Genomic DNA, 24761 nt, shown 5'->3' on the forward strand with positions numbered 1-24761 from the left:
AACTAATGTATGTGAGAGAAAGAAGGAGAGCTGAATGTGGAGAAAGTGGGAGCTGGAGTTAGCATACAGAGATGTGACTATGTCCTGGCTTGCAAGAACAAAGAAATAAGATTAAAAACACATGCAGGGTTCTTAATGAGCCAACTACCAATCCACCATCCTAGCTGGAAAAGCATGCTGCCCACTCTAAAGTATGCTTCACAGATACCTAGAGTCCTGTGAAGGTGCTTGAACCAAACATAAAATTAAAAGGTCCTCAGAGACCTTGATTTTTTGATTAAGAGGAACTGTATCTAAGAGAGTTGGAAAGAAAATGTTTGAGCGCCTGCTGTAACTGATTAATAGATTTAGGATATAGACTTAGAACAGACTTCCAATGGCCACATCAGACATGCAGTTACTCTGTGGGAAATTGCATTTGTGAGCACATTTCAACTCCTGTGGAATTGAAAACCACACGCTCACCCCAATCTGGGGGTTTATTAGTTGAAAATGTGGCACTAGTTCCTCTTCTGGTGCAGACTTTTCAGCAGACTTCCTGTGTTTGCCTAGATCCCAAGCAGCACTTGCCAGCCTAAAGGACTGGAGTTTCCTTCTGAGCAGGGTGATCAGATACAAGGAGGATAGAGTGCTTATCCCTTTAACCACTGTATAGAAGAGAGAATTTTGACAGGTGCAGCTCAACATGGAAGGGTTTAAAAAGCCACACCTGCCAAAATTCCCTCTTCTATACAATGGTTAAAGATACCGGCACTCTGTCCTGTGTGCTCCATTGCACCTCATCCTCTTGCTTCTGAGGGTTTGCTGTTTTGAGGGTAGAAAACCACCAGGTCCTGCAAATTATATTATAAGTCAGAGCAGCACAGCAGGATTGCATGCTTTCTGTTTAATGTGCCAGAGTGCAACAAATGTTCAAGCTGCAGTCCTTAGCATGCCTGCTAAGCCATACCAGTCCGTCAACTTTACTTGGGCTTGCATGTTTATAAATGTGCTCAGGACTGCAAGATGATTTCTGGTCTATCTGTCGTCATCGTCATCCCCCCCACTGCACAAGCATGGGCTGATCTACTTGTGTAGGAGAAAGCCCCCAGCCACTCGTTGGGATGTTTCCAAAAATGTGCAGGGATCATGCCCCAAAGCAGGCACATGGAAATGCTCAGCTGTGCATCCACCACTGCATACCCACACTTAGGAATGCAGTCAAAGAGATTTCAATCCCATACATAATTTTTGATGTTATACATATGTAAAAAGAGATTAAACTCTGCGAGGTGATGGAGGAATATATTGATAGCTGTTAGTATTATTCTCAACTGTGTCCTACCATTTACACCAATGGTTCCCAAACTGTGAGCCATAGCTTCCCAGGGAACTGTGGAAAGCTTGCAAAAAAAGACAAACTGCCCTATACAATGTATAGGATTGTAGCCATAATGGGGAGCCATGGCCAATTGCCCAGTCGGCCAGTCAACAAAGTTTGGGAACCACTGCACACTCTGGCATGGCTCTGATGGGCCTACTCAAATCTGTGCCAGCAGTTTAACTGAGGTAAATCCAAGTGGGCCTAGGGGGCTCACTGGACACACAGCTTGGGGTGCAATTCTATACACATTTTCACAATGGGACTTCTGAGTAGGCATGCATAGGATTATGTCACTGAATGCGTGACATCAAGGGGTGTCTTGAAAAGGGAGGCAAACTGTTCCCCCCTCCTCCATCCTGCTGCTAACAGAGCCCTTCTCATCCTCTTCCTACTTGCTAAGAGTGGTGCTGGAAGGAGAAGTCAAGAAAAACAAGGCTGTGGTTGCCACCATTGCCTCTTCCTCCTCGCTGTCTCTGCTTACTTGGCTGCAGCACCGCTGGAGGAAGAAAGGGATTGCAACTGTCATGATAGTTTTTTTGCTCACTCATAGTGGGAAGAGTATCCAGGTACTGACAAGAAGAGCTCCATTATTGGCAGGTTGGAAGAGGGTGGCTCTCATCACTTTGCTACTACCTCCAAGACACCACTGTACATGCCACGTTCAATGAGACAATCCTATGCTGCTGCTGCTGCTGCTGTGCTCAAAAGAAGGGATGGGGTTTTCCCCACTCTGTCCTCTCCCCCCCCTTGAAATTCCAACCAGATTCACATAGAAAAAAGTAAGCAAAAGCAGGTTCCACAACTGCTCCCCTACTTGCCACGAGCAATGGGATGAGACAGCTGCCTTGCAAAACCTGTGAAAATGATGAAAGAACAAGCCATGGCAAGGAAGGCCCACTCTGGAGACAGTCTAGGATATGGTCCAACCTCTTCTGAGGACTCAACTCATGGATCTCAAACATATGAATAGAGATGTTTGAAAATGCTGTTATTTATTTTACTCGGAAGTAAGCCCATTGTGTTCAATAAGACTTAGGCTGTAATCCTATCTCACATGGCTACATATGTGTTTTCAAACCGATGTTCAAAACCCATATGGAAGACTACAAATTCATGAAAAAGATACTTGGCTGGTTCTGTGGGAAAAACCTCACAGTTGTCTCATGGATAAGGAAACCCACAAAACCAACAGGGTTGTTGACACATACATCTAGGTCCTAGAGCCACATTCACCACTCTAGAGGCAGTGGCTCACAAAAAAGTAGTGTCTCACAAGCCCAGCAAGGCCACTAGCAGCCAGGGCCCAATCCATTTCCAAAGCATTTCTGTGATTTCTGCCTCATGTTTTTACTTCTTCATAGTAGTATACTGTATAGGTGATCTTTCTAGAGCTGAATTGGAAAGCAGCTAAAGTATTGTTCAAGCTGCACTGTGAAGTTGGTTAATTAATTTGGAAGGTGCCCCTAATTTATGGGACAGCAGATGTTAACTGGATAGGTGGCATCGTCTAAGATAGTATCTAGTGCAACATGTGCAGGCTTCATCTAAGAACAAAGTCTTTATTTTCTCCAGAACCACTTTTTTTTTAGCTGGACACTAAATGAGGCAGAATTGACCAACTGATTGATTAGAATTCAATCAACTTAAGGAGCATTCTTAGGCATGCTTACTTGAGAGCCAGGCCCATTGAACTCAGGGTGATGTACTACTGAGTAAAAATGCATAGGTTTGCACTATTAGTTTTTTTACTCATATGAACAGTCCTAATATTTTTCCATTTTTAAAGGCTTGTCGCTTCTTGGTTTGAAAGGTGTATGCTCTTCTTTCAAATTCATCCATAGAGATGTTTGACATGATCAACACTTACAAAGACTGAGGTCCAAAGTACCATGTAACTAGTTTTGCATGGCAAATGATTTTTGAAACTGCAAGTACTTTCAAAAACAGTCTGTAACATTCAGTGAGGGAGGGTCTCAACTCTTCAGAGGGGAAAAAAGGTCACAAATCAGTAGGTATGGCTGAAACTGGGAGCCTGGGCTTTTCCCCTCCATAATCTCATTATTGTTGAAAGACAAATAATTTATCACAGGATAAAAATCACCAAGTCTTCCCTTGCACAAGAATTATTGCTGTTGGGATTCACATTTATACATGCATTGACATGCTCTTGTGAGAATGTGCCTAAACAAAGGAGAGGAGGAATGTCTAAAACCAGACTCTTAATTTTGTTCTTCTTTATTTATGCAATGCCACAGATATGCAAAGAGACTTCCTGCAGTCAAAACATATATATAAAAAACAGAAAATAGGGGTCTTGACCTGAAGGACTTGCTAGCTGAACTGCCTAATTGCATATGCATGGAAGACAGCCTTGTTGATTTAAGATCTCCCATACCAAGTGAGAATTTTTTCTTGTTGGGGGAAAAAAGTAGCACTTTCTCTCCTTTCTCAAGTCTACTTTAATGCAATGCTATGCCCTGCTATGTATTAAATCAATTTGTAATAAATTCCTATAACCAAATACTCCTTACTACAAATTTGGCACTTAGTCCATGGGGATTTTCAAATGATTCTCATTTTGAGAAACGGGTAATATATTTCAGGAGATGTACATGAGTGCAGAGAGGGGGGCAGGTTTATTAGCAGGCAACGAGCCATCATTAGCAATTTTAGTGGTTTGCTTCCATTCACGGGAGCATCTACAAAGTTCAGTAGGTAATCAGAACCTCTTGAGTCTTCAGAAGTGGAATCGAAATCCCATGAAAATAGGATTCTTCCATCAGGTTTTTGTTAGCTAGACTGGAAATAAAATTCAATCCCAGTTACTCCTTACAGAAGGAAAAAAAATGCCTGAAATTGTGGAGTCTGGAGCTGCAAGGGCATGGATATGTGTTACATTCTAAAGTAGTACAGACATGAAAAAAGTGTACTGCAAAGGCAAGAGGCAGTTCAATGAAGGTGGACTGAGAAGGAACCCCTGATGCTGAGAATGCTCCAAATTCACAAGGTTTCTTATGGTATAACAGAAAGGCACTGCCTTTTGTGTTGGGTTACTTAATTCACTGACTCAAACCTGACTCAGAGTCATTGATTTCCTAAGTTTTAAGTCCTACTTCTGCCAATGGATACTGGCAAAAAGAAAGGAAATCATTTTATATTGGCCTTTGAATCTATAAGTTTTAAGCCCAAACAATTAACTCCCTGAAAACATTGTCACATCTCTGCTTGTAGAATCATTGAGATATTACACAGTGAAATGAATATAATTCTACCAACTCAGTATGAAATGGTTGATGGTGATTTGAAATTCATTGAGACAGTAAGCTAAGGTCAAGACTAAAAGCCCCCCAAAATGGGCATACTGTATTGGGGCGGGGGAGATTTAAGAGGTGAAAGGGGATTTAAATCCCCTTACACCTCTGTAGCCTCTTGACCTGCAATTGGTCCCCTCAGACCTGCAGACAGGAGGAGAGAGGGGGGTGTCGAGGTTGCTGAAAAGGGGGATAAGATTTGACGTGTGCCATCACCACTGGATCCACCTCCTCCCACAGCCTTCCTGCCCCATCATGCCCCCTCTCCCCATTCCCCTACCCCACCCTATCCCCCTTCCCACCCCAGCTTCTGGATTATCTGCTCTGGCAGGTGGCTGGTGATCCACTGACAGACTGGGACCACTGACACACGAGGTGGCAGTGCTCCCAAAATTGCTGTTGACTGCATTTTGTGACAGCAGAACTGGGCTCTCTTTTCCCATCTCTGATAGGAAGGAAGGGACAGATGATCATTTGACAAAGGATGGGCATTCTGATATTTTCATTGGCTGAGGGAGAGCAGGGGGTTTTTGCCAAGGGGAAGCCAAGGGGGTTCTTCCCTTATGATTGGCTTGAGAAGCCAGAGGGGGGGAGGCAGGGATGGGCGAGGGAGTTTATAGCGATCATGTTTTACTCCATATGGAAAGTGAGGAGGAATTCTCATTGAATAACTGGTTGAAGTGGGACTACTTCTGAGTAGGGCTGCAAAGGATCAGGTCATCCTGATAAGCCTCACAGCTGCTGCACGTGACCCTTTTTGCTCTTGCCACTTCTGTCCCCACTCTCTCACAGTCTCTCTCACCCTTCCTGCCCTGTTTACAGATGGGCAGGAACATCAGGGGAGTGAGTAAAGAGAACTCCAGCTCTCTCTCACACACACATACCCTCGGTAGCAGCCCCATTTTTTCCACAGCGGGCTTTTTAAAGGAGGTGCAACTCGATTTGAGTTCTTTAGAGTCAGTAAAGCGTGACTGAGAAAGTGCCCCTGTTACAACTCGGTTTCGAGTCAAGTCGCAGGGGGTGGTGCCTCAGTGACTTGACTCAAGTCAAGCTGCACTGGATTTTCCTATCCCTGATAATTTCATTCCATTGATTAGATTCCATTATTCCCCCATCTAGTTGCTGAATGCCGTATACCAATGCATTCTGGAGTGACAATGAAGGAGCAAGAAACCTGGAAGTGGGTCTTTAAAGCTATTTTTCTACTGATTTGGTATCCACTGATTTTTTTTATCCACTGGGGGTTCTGGAACGGAACCCCAATGGAGGCACTATTTTCAATGTCAGTGGCAACTAATTGAAAGAAAGGAATGATTGACTTTGCCTTAGCCGTAGAAATTTATCAGTATTGTGTCTACTATTCTCAGTATAAAAGTATTCTGGAAGACCAAATGGTACAGGTTCTGTGCTATGATTTTCCCCTCTTCTGTTGGGCCATTTGAAAGCTCAATGCAACACTGGGGAGGGAAGAAAAGAGGGTTATTTTTAACTCTTCCTAAATAGAGTAAAAAACTCAGGTATTACAGAATGACCCCTTTTGTTAATATTCTGTCTGTATCTCTCAGACCTACCAAGCAAATAAGTTATAGTGCTGTCTTGCAAATTGGTTTGGATGCTTTGGGGGGGGGGAAGTTTGAGTGGCACTAGTTATTAACTCTCCCTCTCTTTTTCACTCTCTGTGTCACCAAGCTCAGAGGCAATTGTGTATCTCCCATTTTTTCTGTAAATATATTTGGCTTGGGCTGTGTGCTGGGATTCTTATACCAATCTTTTGATCAAAACAATTTGATTGATTCTCAGAGGCCAATTAGTAGGACATGCTAGCTGAGAATCTGATAACCAAACACTGTTCTTTATTTATTACTTATTAATCAATCAATTAATTATTACTTATTATAATTATTTGTTTATTAGACACTGTTATGTCCAAACACTGTTCTTTAATTATTTCACACATTCTTCTAGGTCTCTGTGAAAGGTTAGGTCACACATGCATATACATTCTCAATAATACATCACTTGATGTCTCAATGACTTGCAGCTGAATGTGTGAATAACCTCCAAGAAAAAGCACTGACTTTATTTATTTTAGATATCTCAATCCTGCTCTGCCCTGCTGACTACATAAACTATCAACCTATCTGCTTCTTCTCTCACACTATGAAAATCTTCTAGAGGATCGTTGACTGCCACATCCGTGACATCGTCCAATTCACAACAAATCAAGCAGGCTTCTTTAGTGGCTGCGCCACGATAGACGCAGTGCATGCCACCAGTCTTCTGCTTGAGAAGCACCAAGAGAAGCAAAAACCACTGCACATTGCCTTCATTGAAACTGAAAAGGCGTTTGACTGCGCACTGCACAATGTCATCTGGTACGTGTCGCATAGCCAAGAAGTGCCACAGAACTAGTTCAATGGGTGAAGTTCTTGTATAAAGATCCAAAGAGCTGTGTGCAGACCGTCACTGGAACATCGAAAGATTTCTGCATCACCTTTGGTGTCCACCAAACAGTCAGCACTCTCTCCACTGCTGTTCATCACTGTGATGGATGTCATCACCCATGAACTGCAAAAAAACAATGCTGTGGATGCTCCTCAATGCAGATGGTGTTCTCCTCACATCTGACAAGAAGGCAGACCTTGAGCAGCAAGTGCAAGCTTGGAGCAACCATCTGGCATTGTTTGGTCTTCACCTCAACATCAAGAAGATGGAGTACGACAACGGAAATCGTCACAGGATTTCCATGTAAATGGAAAATCCGTATAAATGGTATCGACCTGCCATGTGCTGAGACGCTGTGGTCCATTAGCTTGGTGATCACAGCTGACAGCAGCCTGAGTTACAAGAGCACAAGTAAATGCACAAGTAAATGCAGCTTGGATAAAGTGGCACACAATGACTGGTGTCTTTTGCAACAAGAATATAAGTGACCGTCTTAAATCAAAGCTCTACCGGATGGTCATCTAGCCTATGGAGCTGAATGTTGGCCGGTGACAAAAGAAACTGAACTTCGCCTCAGTATCATGGAGGCAAAGATGTTGCATTGGATCAGTGGTATTATTTGCTTTGACCACATCCGCAACAATGACATCCGGCAGCGATACAGCGTCACTCCAAGTGCCAACAAGATGAAAGAAACTCAGCTTTGACAGTATGGCCATGTTCTGCATGACGATATGCTGGTGCAGAAGGGCCTTCAGTTGGAGGTCAACAGCAAATGATTGAAGGGTCGACCGAAGCAGAGCTGGCTTGACACACTGCATGACGACATGAAAATTACTCGCCTACACCTGAACCAAGCCAGCGATGGAGAGAAATGGCAGCTCCGATCCAGAATAGTGGACCCTGCCACCATACGGGACAAATGCTGAAGAAAAAGAAGAATCCTGCTCTGCCTCTGAAAAAGATGACAACAGCTAAAAATAGACAAAAACTGATTTTTTTTTAAGTGATAGAAAAATTCTGCCAGTGGTATTTGATCTCTGGTAGCTCATATTGCGTATACCAGACACAATTTGTTGACTGTGGGCCCAATCCTATCCAATTTTCTAGTATCAATGCAACCACAAACTTTGTACCACCTGATAAAATTCCTCTCAGCGGCTCTGCAGGGCAGTCTTTTCTAAGGTCTGTGGGGAAAAAAGCCTGGAGATAAGTGGGAGACATGCAGCCTGTCCTGGGGTCTCTGGCAAAAAAGGCCAAAATCATCCTTGTATTTTTTCTTCAATTGCCTAGTGGGTGCTGCACAGGAGAGAAGGCAGGCAGGAAGTCAGGCAGGCAAGTTGCGGGTTTGGGCAGAAGGACTTCGTTGCCAGCAGCTATGGAGTAAGACTGTGCTGGAGCATCCATTCCCAGGAGGAAAGTCCCATGGCATCCGAGAGGAATTTATCCGGGGATACAGAGTTTCTTTTGGGACTCTTTGCAAAGAGGGAATGAAGGAGGTGAAACAAAAGGTGGCCAATGGGGTGGGCAGAATGGGGGCAGGGAGGGGACAAAACAGGACAGGGGGACAGTGGCAACAGCGAAAATAGTCTTTGAAGCTCAGGTCTATCAGACTTCCCAGTGTGGAGTCCAGATCTTCCTGCATGTGTAGTGTCGGCAGTTAGATACAACAATATGAAAACCCAAACACAGTCCTAAATCTCTCTAAAACCTTTTAAATACAGAAAGTCATTGCAGAAAATTAGCATCATCATACTTAGGCTCACACTATAATGGAGAGTGTCCTGTGTGTACCAAAACTTGCTTCTGCAGCAGCTGTAGTCCCACAGCTGTGTCCTTGAGTTCCTATACACTCCTTCATGGTAAGTGGATCCACGAACCAAAGAGCTTTCTCCCAGATTTGATGCTGTCTTGTCACATATGCATTCCTCGGGCCAGCACATATGGCTTGCAGCAGCCCCTGCCCACAGGTAGCGCCCCCAGCATCCCATGTGGGTGATGGGTCTGGGTGAGATAGGAAAATTTAAGATTCCAGGAAATTCCTGGGCCCCCTCTTTTGGCTCCTGGGCCCATGGACAAATTACCCCCTGCACCTCCATCTCATGGGCCCTGGAAAGTACAGTCAGATACCCAGAGGGGTAAGCGGAGCCAAAATAATTGCTGCTCTCCCAACAGTCAGTATATGGTGGCCAGTATATGGGATGGGGGCAGATGTGCTCCCAGTGCCCCCCTTTGCCCATCCTGGAAACCTCTAATGAGATCTCTCAGGGGAAAGACAGGATGGATGGGACCAGGACTGAGCAGAGGAGGAGGACAGTCTGTGCAGGAGAGAGAGAGAGAAAAGGGGAGGGAGGATCAATGGCAGATACTGATGTGTTAATGATGTGTAAAGGGTCTGGGGACTCCATTTCCCAGGAGGCCCTGCAGTGACTGGGACTCTGACCCTGAGGGGGAGGCCTTGCCAGAGGCTGGGAGGAGGAGGGAGTGGGAGGCCTGAGCCCAAGGAGAGAGGGAGGCCTGGAGCAGGTGTGTGGAGGAGGCCAGCCAGGGAGGGGGTGGAAGACTCTGGGTGCAGAGGGAGGGAGACGGGGCTGGGCTTTCCAGGGGAACCCTAGAGAAGAAAGCTTCCCCCTTGCATTTTCCCCATCTCTGTGCTTCTCCTTCAGAGGAGTTCTCTCCTCTCCTCCCCTCTCCTTTTCTCCCCCTTCCAGCTGTTTTCCTTAGGGCTCCATTGTATGTGCATGTTAGTGGCTGGGTGTCTCTCTGTATAGTTTCACAGTGAGTGTGTCAGAATAATGAGTTGGAACTGAAACCCCATTTTGGTTCTTAAGCACTTTCAGTAAATTTTGGTGCACTTTAATTCTTGCCGAAGTACATAGACTTGCCATTATCTTCAACATGGTATCCCTGCACACCATTTCTCCCTTGTGTTGCATGTTGTGTTGCATGTTGTATGTGTTTTTAAAAAGCACTGCTGGTAACATAGTGGGACTCGAGTGAGCAGATAATAATAAAAATAATACCCACCTGGACAAGTGTCTGCCTCAGTCAGAACATGTAGAAAGCGATGCAGTGTTTTTGGAAGGAGGGAAAAGTGATAGGGATTGTAATGTGTGAAAGCAGCTACACCATGCACAAGGTTCTCTGTCCTTGGTTTGCTTTCCTGGGTAAATTCCCCATTGGAAGTAGTGGGACTTGCTGCTGGACTTCCAAGCATAGGATTGTGGTGTCAATTTAGGGACTGGAATGGAAGGAAAGGATCATCTGAGCCTTCTTTCAGAAAATTTGGGACTCTTCATTGGAGCTGGAAGCCCCAAAGGTGAACATGCAAAGTTAAGAGGGAATGTGTGAGCAAATGTAGTTTTCAAATTTAGCAATGTTTTGTCCTTTCAGGGAAACTGGAATGCACTTCTCCCTTTGGACTGCAACTGTCTTTCTAATAATAGGACATTTTTCCTTTTTCTTTCAGAGCTCAACTTCATTTGCAGAGGTAGCTCTGTATTTCAACCATGAGGAGTGGGCTCTGCTGAGTCCATACCAAAGGCACCTATATGAGTCCATCATGATGGACAACTACGAAATCATGAACTTTGTGGGTAAGAAGGATCCTTTGGCCCTTAACTGATAGATGGCCCAGGTAGGGACCTCTGCTGCAATGGATATTGACAATGGGAGTTGTGACCAGGCTGCATGACCTGGACATGGCTGCTGCAACACCTGCTGGTGCCACATGCTCTCCTTCTGGTCAGCCCAGATATGGGTCTCTAGGTGTGGATAGCCTCAATCTGGACACAGTGGCATAAATTAGCTGGAAGTCCTTGGCTGCCGTTTGGAGTAGGTGGGCGTGTTTTGGAGGGCACTTCCCTCTGTGTCTGGTCTCTGTCCAGGACCCACCCAAGTGGTACACCAAACAGTGTAAATATTCCTGCATAAATAGTGAAGTGGCACTGAGAGTTCAGATAGAGGAGCAGCGGGGGACAGCTGGGTAATTTGGAACTTCCTCATGTAGAACATACAGGGATGAAAAATGTTTTTGAGGAAGAGGTCGGAGTACAAAGCAGAGAGGTAGGAAAGTATCTTCACTGCAGACTTATATCAGGGTACTGCTGTGATGGCTCTCCTTATAGGATCCTGGGAATAGTAGTTTCTGGAAGCATCTGAGAAATAAATGCCAGAGATTTTTCAGGTCCAGTGATTCTTCAGGTCTAGTGTTGTCTGATGAAATCTAGTTTGGTGGCATGGCTTTGAAACTGGACTGGTGGCAGGAGGCTTCAGATCCCAGAGGCCTAGACGAAGGCCACACTTTTAATTGTCAGAGCAAGCATGGTTTGTGTTAGCAGGAAAGCCTAGCCCCCTCTGTATTGTCAAAGAGAACAAACAGTGTTGGATGTCTCTGAATGAAGTCTCTGTGCTCTGAGAATTGCTACTCATGGCTCTTTGAAGCTGTACATCCTTTTGCCAAAAACAGTCAGGTGCCTCTTGCAGTAATTTTTGCATTACCTCTAAATTGGGCATCCAGAATGTGTCTGATAGTTACCCCAGCTCAGAATGAACTCCTGATCCAGTATTCAGTAGGAGCTAGAAATAATTGTGGTGCCTCTTTCCATTGAGGTACAATTCCCTTCCTCAAACATGACTTATGGTACTTTTGGATTAGAGATGGGGTAAGTCAAACAACTGATTTTTTCTTTTTTAGTAAAATGTAGGCTTTTTTTTAGCCCTCCACTTCCAAGGGGGGAATTGTTTCACTTTTGTAACTTCATTTTCTCCTCCTTTACTGAAAATTATCTTGGAGACCCAGGACTCTGTTATAGATGGCAACCTTGGAGCAGGGTTTGTGGGAATTTCTGTCTTTGGATTAAGAGGGGTGTGGAATGGAGGCTCAGAAAGATCCTTGGAGCTCCCTTTGATCCTTAATTGACTCTGCTGAGCCCACTATAGGCTGTGTGGGGTGAACTGAAAAGCTGAACAATAGGAAAAGTGCCTTGTATTGAAGCACATATGACATTTATCCCTGACTCAGAGAACTCCATCCTCCGTTGTGGTCAGCAACCGATACCTAAAAACTTTTCTCCAGAGAAAGAAAATCTCTTATACCATCAGAGTCAGGAAACAATCCTTGCTTTCTGCCACCTTATCTTTCTTAAATATTTTTATTTATCTGGTAGAACACCTGTCTGCCAAAGGGTCTCCTTGGACATATGCTGACTATTTTGCTGGCACAAGTCCAAGGAACCTTGGGCGTGGATCTCTATCAAGGAGCCTTGGGGGGGGGGGCGACACAGATAGGATCCTGGTGTGAACTGCTGCTGCCAAGATTTATCCCCTTCTGATCCTAAATAGCCCCTTACACTCCCTGCTACCTACTCCAATCCTCCCCTAGACTACCCCCCTACCACCTTACCTACTCCAGCAGGGTCTCCAGGAGCCGCTGATATGTGCACAGAGCCTCCAATTGTTTGTGTCAGTGGCCCCATAGCACACAATGACAACAATAGTGCAGTGTCATCCTGATCCACCACCATAAATATTCACCATTGTATATTGCCAGTTGGATTGGGCTTTTTGACAAGTAACTTCCGGATAGCTCTGCTTCTCGTCCCCTCTTTTTCTTTGTCTGCTGTCTTTTCTTGGGATTTGCCAGCAGTCAGTAATGTCATTTTATATAGGCAGTAATAGTTTTATTTAGCTAGATGATTTTGGAATAATTGTGTTCACTCATAAGTGCAATTGTTTGTAGTTATTAAGAGCTTTATCATTTTATGTTTTCTGTACTGCATATATATTTTTTTATTGGAGCAAAGTTGCTGACCCTATCCTTGTGCCTGCCAAACCACCTAGGAGGCTCTGCTACCTCCCACCCCCACCCCATGTATAGGCACTGAGCCCTGTGCTGGGACACCTAGGCAATCAAGTGGTGTACTGCTACCAAACCATTCACTAAGCCCACTGTGAGCACTGCTGCCTGTAGGTGGACCGCAAATGGGTCCTGAGACTACCTCTGCTTCTCCTACGACAGGACGCCTAGTTGCCAGTGACAGGGACATTAGGCAGGTGGGTTCTCGGCTGGAAAGGGGATGGGGTTACACATGCCTGTAATTCAGACCCTAATATAAGGGGGGTTCAGTCAGTGCCAGTAATGAGCCTCATTACTACCCTCATTACTAGTGCCAATGCAACTGCAGAAAAAAGCACAGCTTACGCTGGGCGGGAGGAGTGCCCCAAAGGCAAATGAGAGTAAAAAAATGTTTTTACTTATCTCCATATAAGTCTGGGATTACCTACAGGTTTCCTTGGACATACATAACCTCTTTTGGTGGTGCATGTCTAAGAACGGAAAGGGAGGTTTCCAAAACGGGATGAGACACAGTGAGTGCCATTGCTGCCAGATCCACCACCTCCCACCTCCCCTCTACCCCAGTTCCTCCCCTGGATTGCCCAGTTCCGCCCCTTCCCCACCTATGATCTGCCCCTCGTGCCAGCTTACTTGCTCCCCTACTGTCACTACTGCTGCCATTTGTGACAGCAGCTCCAAAATGGCCCCTGGCAGCACCTGTATGACCTATTGTAACTCTGCAGATAGTTTTGGACCATTAGATATTTTTCATCTCATGTTTGGCAACCTTCAGTCTCGAAAGACTATGGTATAAGCCTACAGCACCCTCTAATAATTACTTCCTATTTTAATTTGTATTTGCTACCAAATTCAGTTTCCAGACCAGCAAAACACAATACATTTTTTTTTGGCTGTAATCCTTTTTGATTCATAATTGGTCAATAATTAATTCTCAAAATAATTAACTGGTTTCATTCTCATTATTGTGTCATCATATCTAACAATGGCCTTAATGTGAATATACTGGATCCATGACACTCTTTTCACATTCATCTTGTTTGTATGGCACTCTTTGCACATTCATCTTCTCCTACCAATTTGTCCAATTAAAAGAGATATAATTACTCTGACAACTTCTAGTCTTATAAGCAATTATGAATGTGCTATTTTCTCTAAAAACACCCTTACATAGCAAAAATTTTGGGATAACTTCCTGTGGAATAATAGGAAGGAGCTTTCAGGTACATTGGGTTTCTTCTTAGGGCAGAAAGAATCTGTGCGACTAGTTAGATGATGTCCAACATATGGACCCCTAGTGTTGCCTGACCAACTTTTTTATTTCTTCTGTTCAGATGCATGATACATGACATGGACGTGCATAGTCATGGGTGCCTGCCACGAGAGCACAACCCAGGCCAGTGATGTGACTTTGGAATGGACTGATATTGGGATAGCCTCAGATCCCATAGGCCACAAGCTGTGAGGAAGGCCACACTCCCTAATTTAGCAGGCTGGCTTGGAAGAAACTTTACCTGGCTTTTGTTTAGGGGAAATTCTATGAGAGGCCATGCCTTGCTTGCGCAGCACATTTGACCCTGTGAACAAAAGCTGCATCTTGGAATTTCCTCACCTGAAGTAAACAAAGTCATTAGTGACACAAAAGGAGGGTCTCCACCATAGCTGCCTTCACCAACCCCGTAGCTAAACTCAGTCAAGGAGTCCATGCTAGCGAAGCAATTTGTCTTTAGAGCTAGTTAGTAGGATGCGAAACAATGGTGGCACCCATTTAAGGCCAGGAATGTTCGACCTGCATTGCAAGATGCCCTCTCATTCTCATGCTGCCCAAGAACCACTGTGCCATGTGGACTTCCAGGACTGGTTACCAATGACTCCCTTCTTTTTCCAGCCTTCATCCCTTCCCCAAATGCAACTGAAACCTGCTGCGCCGGCTCACACTGAGCAGCTATCCTTTGGTGGGCTGCCTCACAATGCATCGTTTTCTCACTGGAAAACAGCTTTCTCTCAGCATTCTGTACTTGGAGTCTTATGAATTACGCGTATCTCAGAACACCACACAATTTCAATACAATTTCACTCACTCGAGTATGTATCTAAAACTACACTGTCAACCCACAAGTGTCTGGCCATATTTTTATCCTAATCAGTTTGGATCAGAATTCCCCCTCACACTTTAAGAAATATTTCCACGCTTTTGTTTAAAGATCCAAGTGGTTTAACGGATATTCTTAATTATTCAGCTCATGGTTGAAAAAGCCCATAGCTTGGGAATGCAGCCAAAATGGATTTTGTCACCCCAAATAACTGCTTTTTCCTTAACCACTCAACAAGAATAGCTGAGGGCAATGAAAGTTCTTGGAGTCAAGTTGTAGGTCAACTAAAGACTTCAATTTTAAATATCCAGTGCACTTTTCTACATGACCTCTGTTTAACGCATCATAATCGCAAAATTTTTCTGCAGCAGAGTTATTCAGGTGACTGCACTTTAACTGTAGTATTAAGAAAGGCACTTGCAATAGATTCAAATAAGGAATGAATTTTTACATTGGACAAAAGAATGCACTTAAAAGAATTGTGCTGAGGAAAATGGATTCTAGATTTTAATGGATTTCATTAAGTATGAAATTAATCCTTTCCTTCTCTTTCAAAGATGTAGTGTTGATTTTTTCCCCCCAAGGAGCAGACAGTTTTCTCATGTTTCCCATACTTCATCCATGGAGAGCCTATACTATAAACAGTAATCCCTAATAAAATGCCATCTATTTCACATGAAATTGGAGTCAGTGTCAAGTACATAACTTAAAATTAACCCAGTGACTTTACTGGGTTTTATCTGACTGAATCCTGGATTAGGAAAGTGATTTTTTCCCCCCATGGATTCTGGGGCAGAAGAATATTGAACTGTGACTCCCCAGGCCAATCACTCTGAAGTGTGCCTGGAGAGACTAAGTTTTAGGGAAATTGTCCCTAAAACAACCCAGGCAGGAGCATGAAAATGAAACCCAATGAGGAAGTCATATACTTATAGCCCAATTCTATCCCCCACCATGCTATAGCATGCAGCATGCACCAGAAAAGGTGCGTGCAGCATGCTGTGATTTGGGGGGGGGGCAAACTGGAGGTAAGTAAAAATGTGTGTGTGTTTTTTAAATTTAAAATTCAGATCCATGGCAGCCATTTTGCACTGTAAGTCTGAGGGGGAGACAAAGGACTTTTGAGGCAGGGTTTCAGGGGCAGGATCCTGGTGCAAGATCCACCACTTTCTCAGGAACAACCATGTCTTCCCCCTGATCCTCCCTGAAATTCCCCCTGCTCCCTCCTCACCCATGATACGCCTTTGCCCCCAACTTACTGATGCAGCAGCAGCTCAGACTGCAACAGTGGCGGTGTGCTCTATGCGCCATCACTGGGCATTTTGCTGCAGCAGGACCCTCCTCTCATTGCCACAAATAGCCCATAAGGTTGGGTTGTTACAGTGATAAATTACTTTAATTAAGCACAGTTTAATATGCAATATTTATTTTAACCATGCTTTATTATGTTGTGTTGACACTAGTGGCGGCTTCCTTCTCATGATTAACAGCAAATTTGGGGCAAGGGAAAAGTTAAATACCCCTTTCTCTCTATGCCACAGTCCTAATCCTGAACGCGTCCTCAGAACGACAGGTCTCCAAGCTTATTTAAACATAGCAGAAGTTGAAAAACAACATCCAAGGCCAAACTAATTCCTGTTCTCTTGAATATGTCAGGTATTCACTATATGTGTAGAAGGGATCATAATGCCCCAATATCAAAATTAGAAGCAAAAGTGAAAATTGGGTTTTGGCACGCATCAGAGTAGTACAAGCATAGATCCTTTCATGTGACTGGAATCCCTGAGTTCTTACATGGAAGATTGAAGCCAGTTCTTTGTGCCAGTAACCCCTGTGCTTATTTACACCTCCATGCACAAAAGTCATGGGAAGGTTGTGTGAACCTTCCCCCCCATAACAAGAAGTAAGTCTGTATGAGCCATTTGTGAGAAGAGGGCTTTGTGAATGAACACACTTCTCACCATTCCGCAGCACAGCAGAATTCTTCATCCAACCCTGAGGGAGAAAGACACCACATCTTGGTTTTATGGAGTTACATTTGATGTGCACTGTAGTGACTCTCGTGCATGAAGACAACATGAAAAGGGGTATTTTTTTAGTCCGTCTCTTGAAGATTCTCACTGACATCATGCCTTTCGCTTCATATATTACAGCACAATGAAAGTCGAGTGTAGTGGTTCAGCAGTTAGACTGTGAAAACACTATGAAAGGCACTCCGAAAGTGTTCAGCACACTCTTCCAGACTGCCAGCAGATAGACCATGCAGGCCCCACCAACCACAGTGAGAGCCCACCAACAGAGGTGAGTCAGCAGGGTGAGTGTAATGGGGCATAACAGAGCAGGACCGGGGTGTATGTGGAAGGCAAGAGGGGATGGCACCTGGCATGGGCAACTTGCAGCAGATACTATCCCCCTGGTGCCAGCTAACACATCAATTTGTGTTTTACATCAATTTGGACTTACTTGTGCCAGCTAAAGAGAACACTCGTTGGTGGTCAAAGGACTCATGGAGGGATAAGGGGAAAAAAAACTTTCCCTTTCTAGGCTGCCCAATCAGTCCCCCCCCCATAGCAATACCCCAAAATCATGTGAATTTATTTGTGATGAGATGAGCGTATCATTTAGTCCAGATCTTTGTGTCAGCAAATAGTCTTGACTCACCCAGATGTCCCCAAATGGTTCCCAGAGTCAAGCCAGGGTTAAATACTTATTCTGTACTTCTATTTACTTTATTACACATATGATCTGCCAGAAAATAAGATGATCCTTTTGAATGTGTACAGTGCTAAGATCCAGCAGAAGGGCAGGAAGACCTGGTCACCCGATTCAGGTGTAGAAATGACTAGTTGAGGCATTGTTGAGAAATGACTAGTTTGAAATCTGGATCACCTCAGTCCCTGCATCCCAGCTACACCCACAAATTTCCAAACACAGAAGTGAAAGCGCGGAGGCCCTGATTACACAGCACTTCATCCACTGAATTCAGAAGGAGCTCTGGATTGGTGCATACACAGGACTTTTGCAATCATGGCACCTCAAACGTAGAATGGCTTTCCATGAGAAGACTGTTTCTCTGATCTCATACTGCTTGCTTTGGGGTGAGCAGTGAAGAGGCTGCTCTTTTAGCAGAGAATTGGATAGGGGACCTGGCTGCATCTTTATGCTTTTATACCTGTTGTGGTGTTTATGACAGTTTTCTTATTTTGTCTTATTTTGTCATCAGTCACTTTGAGGGTCTCTCTGACCAAAAAGTGGAATATTTCAAAGAAGGAAATAAAATCTCACTTTTAGAGATTAAAGAAGTCCTCCCCTTCCCTTAAAAAAAACACCCAAGAATGAAAGAATGTGCTTAGGAAAAAACATGACCTGCAGCTGGTGAGATATACAAAAAATGAGCTGTTTAATGCACAGCAGCTAATTAAAAAATTAACAGAATCTCATTGACATTGAAGAACGAATTAGTACAGAAGTTATCTAGGCAGGCTCTCTTTACACAAAGTGTAATTAAATTAGAACTAAAAGGAAGTTTTATAGTTTTCTCAAGGCACAAATCCAAATGAGCAAAACAGTAAGCCCAGCCGTGGTGTTCATATTTCCACTTGGTGCTACAAAGACACTTTCAAGCAAGCAATTGATGTTCAATGGAACAAACATAATTGCATTCCGTACTTTTTCCCTCCATTTGAAATAGAGTTGTTGGAGGGGAAAACTAGTGCGCTTTTGCAGTGGAGGGGTAGAGAATTGGAGGGGGAACGTGTTTGGGAAGACTGCTGCATAAGTGACATTGATGTAATCCTCACAGTGAGACACTGTTGAAAGCTAGCATGTGGGCATGGCAAGGAGTTGGAGGAGAAGTATGGGTGGTGGTAGACCCTCTGTCTTCTGAAAGTCACTACAGGGCAGGAGGTCTGGCCTAGTGGTACAGCTGCCACCTATGAAGCCCAAAGAACAGCTGGGATAGCATCCAAGAGCTGCTGTTGTTGTATTGGCTTCTGCCTTTCCATTGGACCATTTCAGTGACGTGGAGAGGGGGGATTTGCTGCATGGGTAACAGCCTATCCTCAATACCTACTTTACTTAGGCTTCGCGCACTGGAGAGGACACTCTGTTCCAGAACCACCATTAAGAGCGTGACACCATAGTCTTCCGAGACTGAAGGATGCCAACAAAGTAAAGCTGACGAGATGAGTCATCCCAGCTGGTGAGAAGAGTGAAGGATGACCCCGCCTTCAGTGAGAGTGAAGGAGTGCCGTCAGATAAAGCATGGAGGTGAATGCAGCCAGAAAGATATCAGACTGTGAAGGATTCCACCTGAAATAAAGGAATGAAAGATTAGAACTTGTAATTGTAAAAATCCTTATATGGGGTTTAGAAAGGCTGCCTATGAAAACTGCCTTGAATTAAAGCTGGAGGAGAAATCCAATGGCAAGAAAGGTGGTATATAAATACTGGTATTATTATCATTATCATTATTATGGTGGAATAAAGGGACATGGGGGAGAATTTAACATCTTAATTGCTTCCTTTACCCCAATTCTCCAATACCTTGCACAAGTGTAATGACTTTTAAGACACAGATGATTCAATGGCATGCCTTTCTTTTTACCAAGTGAGCTGTGGTGACATGCCAAGCCAAGGCCTCTCAAGGGAATGATCTGGCTGTCTGCAAGACTGGGCCAAGGTATTGAACTAAAGGGAGAAGGGAAAGAAAAAGTGAAGCAGTGAGGTCAGGTCACCAAAGGCAGTCCAGACAAGTAATACAAGGGAGAAGAGCAGGACATGGGACTAGCAGGGTTGAAGAACCTGAGAACCTGATTTGCAGGATCAGTGGATGCTGAAGAAAGAATGTAAGAAGCTGGTTACTTGACCTGTGGATGTCCCTGACTTCCCAAATCAAGGGTTCAGCTGAGCTTCTGAAACATCTCTGTGGGTCACATGATGCTGCCTTATTGGTCCATCTACCCCAGTGCTATCTACTCTGACGGGCAGTGACTCTTCAAGGACTCAGAGTTCATGTTTTGCTAATTGGAGCCCAACTGCTGTTTCTCATACTCAGTCTGCAAGTGCTGTCCAAGTGCTATCCTAGGGCCCTGTCCCTGCAACTGAACTCCCTATCCAGGAGATCATCTGCGTCCAAGACTATTAAGGCACATTAATTTGTCACATTACAGATCCCAGAATCTAATCAGGTATCACTTTAAGGTGAAGGCATTGCGACAGACCTGTTCACAGACAGCAAACAGAATTCACTCCTCATGTTCACTTGAAATCTAGCTATGCTGTGGGGAACACTTAAGATTTAGCAAGGAAAGCCTGCAATCATTTTTGGTAATGAGGATCAGTTCTCTTGTTGTCTCATGCTCTAATGTCATAGACTTAAATGGACTAACAGCACAATCCTTTGCAGGTATACTCAAGTAAGTCACATTGAGTTCAATGTATCTTACTTTCAGGTAAGTGTATATAGAATGGAAGTTGCTTTGTTTAAGAGGACCCCAAGAGGAAGTTCTGCTTCATTCCATAAGTTTCCCCTTCAGGCAAGGCACAATTAAGGCACTTTCTTAAAGCTGAAGTTAAGCCTCCAAGAAGCTCTCCACTGAAATTCTGCATGACTCCTGCTGCTATTTGTTTTAAGCCAGGATTTAGAATGGTTCCATTTGTAACCAATTTAACACTGAAAGGCTCCTGACTGTTTATGCCATTCATGGGAGCAATTCTAAGACCTGGTGTAGTGTTCAACACAGATTTTTATTGGCATTTTCCAGTAAGGGGAAATAATAACTTCCTGAATGAAATGACAAGAAAAGAAGAAAAAATTGTGTTTTGTTCAAGAACAGCTTAATGAAAAGATACGGGGCTAGGGTTTCCAACAATATCAATTATCCTTTCCTTCCAGGAGAATGCAAAAGAATTCTAAGAGAACACAAGATCCTATTGTGCCTAAAACATCCTGCCAGGAAGTCTGGCCACTTGATGCAAGACTTGACAAACGTTCAATGATGAAGCAACAACCAGTCTAGCGAGCAAATCTGATTTGTAAAATTTGGGAGCGAATGGAAATCCTGAAGGTAATTGCACCGTTCACTTGCTAAGTGTCTGATTCATAAAGATTGACTGTGCCATGGGCAAGTTAGGGGAATATCGGCATGCATTCCCTCGGCACCGTTTTCACAGTCGCTGAATGGGCTCTCCCCGTTAAAGAAAAATGCTTTATTTTATCTGTATAAGTGAGAATATGAAAACAATTTTGTACCAGCTTTATCAGCCTTAAGTAATCAAAACAGAATGATTTTTCTGCCGGCTTTTCCATGGCCCTAATTTTGGGCAGTTCGGCTGCAGGTTGGTTGCAATGCGCGATAAGCCTGCTTACTATCTCTCTCCCGACATCTTCTAGCTGATTTTTTGCTTGAGACAAGAATTATTAAATCATGGAACGGTCTGTCTGCTTGGGGTGAATGTGCCATCTCTCTGTAGAATGCACAACATTTAAGAGCACAATTGGGAGTGGGGATTCAGCTGCCCTTGTCCAAGTGTCATTTTTTACAATTGGCTTTATCTGGTCAAAGAAGCATTTTGATGTGCTAATGTGCAGCAAAAATATTAGGCAGGCACTACTCCTATTCTGAAAAAAAGCTACAGTGTGCATGGGAGTCCAAGCCCAGTGTAATCTACCACCAAGATTTACTAAAGGCTGGCCACTAACACATCACTGTTGTAACAGAGCTGCCCCTGAAGAGAACTGGGATACTTCAGTTCATACAGAATATAACAGTATCCTGATTTTTACGTAAAGACTGGTACAGGGAATTTATTTCTGTTCTGGCACAATCACACTGACTATGTGTTCGTTTCTGGGGTCAGATAAATGGGCTTAAATTCCTAAATGGTCAAGGCCTTATTTTTTGAGGAAATGTTTTCCTCTGTATGGTTTTATTTTACCCTTTCTGTTAATTAACTCAGATCTCCCCACACTGGCCCAATCCATATTGCTTCTTTTCTAGGAACTGAATATGTGGGAGCATGGAGCTGGGCTTTTTCAATAGTGGTGCCCTCACTTTGAAACTCCAATCAAGTTGTCAACTCTCTCCCTAATGAGGCCCACCTTGGCTTCTACTCTGGATTGTTTCTACTGACATAGAGAGAGATGTTTATTTTATAAAGCCGTCCCTTAAACCAGTGGTGTCTTTGGGTGGGTGACGAAGGTGGACCACTCTGGGTGCCATGCCCCAGGGTGATGCACAAGCCACCTGCACCCCTGCTGAATAGAGCTTTGTGGAAAGACCTATCTGCTTGCCCTTGTTTCCAATTGCCTGCAAATTGCACCCCCCTGGAAGCAATTGGTGGTGGTGCGATGATGCGCTGATTTCATCGCATTACCACCACACTACTTTCAGGTGCTGTACTTTACACCTGCACACCAGGCACTGGTAGGCATCAACCTGCCACTGCCAGCAGCACCCACTTCTCAGCATGGTAAGGTGGAGTGTCACACAGTGGGGCGGAGTTATACCTGTCCTGGGGGGAGAATGCACTGGCAATGATGCTGCCTTAAACATGTGGTGCAATTGTTTGGGGTCTAACAAAATGGAGATCTCCAAGCCCCCTTTCCTCTGTATACTTCCTGTTTGATTGTCACTATCCATATAAATAAAATCCATCTGTAATTTAGTAAACAAAGGGCGCAATCCTAAAGCATCCTTGGGACAGAGCAAGTCCATTGCGCCAGCCCAGGACTGTTGCAAAGGTGCTGTAAGGCATGTTTGTGCTGACTCATGAGTCAGGGAGGCTGGAGCAAGGATGTGTGCCTGCCTCCTTGCGCCGATGTGGGCTCTGGGCCCAGTAAGTTTGCGCAGGCCTTTCCACACTGGCATAGGAGTCTGGCAGGGTGGGGAGAGCTGGGAGGAGGCACTTTGGGGTGGGGAAGAGCGGGACGTGGGTCTCTGTCCAGACCAAGGCAGATTAGCATTTAAATAAGAGAAGCCGTATACAACCTGTTCCTGGAAAAGCCTGCTCAGGGGAAAAGGTGTCTTGCTGTACTACATGACAGTCATAGAATACTGGCAAAACAGACTAGCATTGCTCATTTTCCAAAATGGAGTTTGGGGCTTTAATATACATATTAAATTACATATTTGGGGCTACATATATATACTGTAAGTAAACACTATATTCAAATGTCAGCCCCTCAAATTATTCTTAATTTCCTCTCCTCTTCCACCCAGTTTCTTCTATATTTGGCAATCCTGGCCTAGCCATGGGGTCTACTGTGGAAGGCTCTAGCAAAAGTAGGTGCTACCAGTAAAAGCTGATCCCCATTGTCATAAAGCAGAGTTTTTCAACTGATGGTACACGTACCATCAATGGGACTTGAGGTCTTGTACACAGGGCTCCTAGGGAACACCCATTGCCCAGCAGCAAGACCGCTACATGACCCTACAGACAGTGGTAGGAGGCTTGGCTTGGTGGGCAGAGCTTCAGTGTGTAGTTTTTGCACACTTGAAAAAGCTCACCCACTCACCCTGAACCTCTTACCACTGGTAGTAGCATTTTCTCTGGCCTCCCAACCTGGAAATAGCTGACAATTACGTCACTGCCAGTTACTTCCAGTGGGTACTTTAGATAATTAAACCATGAGAAGTGGTACATCAGGGGACAAAGGCTGAAAACACTGCTCTAAAGCACCAGTGTATGTTCCTGTGTCTCTAGTTGCTATTTCATGTGCATGACTTCTACCACTGCAGGTCCAACAGTCCTTCCCAAGGTTATAATATCTCAATCTGTAGTGCTTAAGTGTCACACTTGAAGTCTTTGATTTTTTTCTAATATTTATCTGGGCAAAATGTGTAACTGGTTTGGGCTTTCCATTTTCTTTCTGTGTTCTTTTCAGGAATATACATGACTTGTTGATTGTTATAAGCCAAGTGCTTTTGGTTTTTTAAATTTTTTTTGTTTTTTTGCTTTCATTAAGACATGTTCAGGAGGAAAACCTGAAAAACCTGAAAAACATGAACCTCAGGCTTCTACTCTTGTTAATCCGGCCCTCTGCAACCAGTCTAATGCACTCAGCCTAACAGCTTTCATTAGCTCTGGAAATGACCTTAGAAAATCTAATCAGGTTATAGCTGTCACAGACACTTACAGAGAAAACCTGACTTTTTTTCCTATAGTTTTCAGATTTATACAAAGGTATTCTTCACAGAAACATTTTAATCTGCTGAATATGAACAAGGCTATTTCCTTTTTGCAATTCCCCATGCTATGCATAACTTAGAGCCCAATCCTAACCTGTGCTGTAACAGGCAGGCTGAGTGACCTGTGCAGTGCAAGTTAGGTAAGGGGAAAGGGGATATTTTTCTCCTTATCCCGTGTCAAGCTCAAGCCACCCATATCGGACTACCTAGATCACTACCAGCAATTTTGCTGGCACAAATCCATGCCACCCGTGTAAGGCTGATTGGGCTAGGAATGGGGGGGGGGGTTAGGATTTGGTCTGACCTGCTGCAGCTGATCCAACCCTCCTCCTAGGCCTAATCCTTGGCCAGTTCAAACTCACCCTGTCCTGGAATTGAAACAGCCTCTTGGAGCTGGTGCAGCCCTCCATGCCGACTCAACCAAATCATGAATTGGCATGAATGTGTTTACAGTATGTTTGTGACACTTGGGAGCCAGTGTAGGGGGCCTGTGCTGGCACAAAA

This window comes from Tiliqua scincoides, chromosome 2 (assembly GCF_035046505.1).
Source record: "Tiliqua scincoides isolate rTilSci1 chromosome 2, rTilSci1.hap2, whole genome shotgun sequence".
NCBI classification, from domain to species: Eukaryota; Metazoa; Chordata; class Lepidosauria; order Squamata; family Scincidae; genus Tiliqua; species Tiliqua scincoides.